Source organism: Myotis lucifugus, unplaced genomic scaffold (assembly GCF_000147115.1).
Source record: "Myotis lucifugus unplaced genomic scaffold, Myoluc2.0 scaffold_906, whole genome shotgun sequence".
NCBI classification, from domain to species: Eukaryota; Metazoa; Chordata; class Mammalia; order Chiroptera; family Vespertilionidae; genus Myotis; species Myotis lucifugus.
The window spans coordinates 62878-65061 of NW_005871954.1; positions in this window are offsets into that span (position 1 = coordinate 62878).

Below are 2184 nucleotides of genomic sequence, written 5' to 3' on the forward strand. Positions count from 1 at the left end.
CCTAATGGGTTTGGCTCAGTGAATAGAGTGTTGGCCTGTGGACTGAAGGGTCCTGGGTTCAATTCTGGTCAATGGCATGTACCTTGGTTGTGGGCTCGATCCCTAGTAAGGGGCGTGCAGGAGGCAGCTAATTGATGTTTCTCATCGATGTTTCTAACTATCTTTCTCCCTTCCTCTATGTAAAATCAATAAAATATGTTTTTAAAAAAATCTGGTGGTGTGATTTCTACTTTATTCTTACAAAATTATTTTGGCTTTTCCTCCTATGTAAGTTTTGCCTTCCTTTGTAAATTTCAGAATCAGCTTATCTATACAAAAGCCCTACTGGGATTTTCACTGGAATTGCATTAAGTCTATAGGATAAGTTTGGGGAGAGTTCAAATATTTATGATGGTGAATCTTCTAAACCTTGAACATGACATATCTCCACTTATTTCCATTTTTTTGTTTGTTTCTTTCCCCAGCGTTGTGTAGTTTCAGCATACAGATTCTGTACAAGTTTTATTGGATTTAGAGCTAAGTATTTATTTTCTTGGAGCTATTGTAAATGGTGTTGTTTTCCTAATTTTGGTTTCTACTTGTTCATCACTGGTATATGGACCATAACAGTTAACTTTTGTGTGTTGACCTTGTATCTTATGATGCAACGAAAGCTGTACTTAGAGGGAAAATTATAGCACTAGATGCTATGTTAGGGGAAAAAAAGTCTCATATCAGTGACCCCAGCTTCCACTTAAGAAAAAGAAGAGCAAATAAAAGTATAAGCAGGAGAAGAGAAATAATAAAAGTAGAGCAGAAATCAATGACACTGGAAAAAAGTAATAGCCCTAACCAGTTTGGCTCAGTGGATAGAGTGTCAGCCTGCAGACTGAACGGTCCCAGGTTCGATTCCGGTCAAGGGCATGTACCGTGGTTGCTGGGCACATCCCCAGTAGGGGGTGTGCAGGAGGCAGCTGATCGATGTTTCTCTCACATTGATATTTCTAACTCTCTATCCCTCTCCCTTCCTCTCTGTAAACAATCAATAAAATATATTAAAAAAAAAAAAGTAATAGAAAAAATTTAATCCCAAAACTGGTTCTTTGAGAAACTCAAAAACAAATCATACACCTGTCCTCACTGAACAGGATAAAGAGAAAGAAATGACCAATGTCAAGAATGATGGAGGTAAAACCAATACAAACTCTACAAATATTAGGAACAACAATGGCAATAAATTTTATTGTAGAAGAAATGAGCACAAATTCCTTGGAAGATACAAAATATCATAGTTCACTCAGGAAGAAAGAAAAAACTTAAATGGCCCTACTTATGAAATTGAATTTGTAGTTTAAAATTTCACAAAGAATACTCTAGGCCAAATCATTTTAGTGGTTCATGTTTCCATTTATTCAAGAAAGAAATAATACCAATTCTACACAACCTCTCCCAGGAAATTGAAGAGGAAAGAATACTTCCCACTCCATCTATGAGGCCAACCGACATTGTTGGGATCCCTAAACCAGACAAAGATATTGTAAGGAAAACCAGACAGTTATTCTTCATGAACATCATCATAACAATTCTAAACAAATTTCTAGCAAGTCAAATCCATTAAAAGGGATAATAAATCTTAATCAAATAAGTTTATCTCAATAAGATAGATTGAACATTTGAAAGTCAACTAATACAATTTACCATATCAATACATGAGGAAAACTACGTGATTAATAGATGCTGAAGGTGGGTTTGACAGTTCACTAATTTATGATAAAAGCTCTACGCAAATTATAATTAAAGGGAATTTCCTTGGTTTGATAAAGCTCATTCAAAAAAAACCTCTACCAAACATCATGGTGAGTGGATGCATTCCTCCCAACAAGCTGAGTGCAAGGATGTCAGTGCCATTGCTTCTGAAGATTTTGTAGGAGGTTCTAGCCAGTGCAGTGGAGCAAAAAGGAAAAGGCACCATAAATGAAGAATTGCTTCTTGGCCTTTTGTCTAAGATCAAGGGTAAAACTATTTTCAGAGATGACTTGTATAAAATCTGAGAGTGTCTACCAAAGGGTTAAGTGAGTTTAGCGTGGTTGCAGGATATAAGATAAATATACAAAAGTTAATTATATTTCTATATTCTTGAACAATCAGAAATTGAAATTAAGAAAGTGCAATGCTATATAATAAAAGAGAAAGATGTAAATTAAC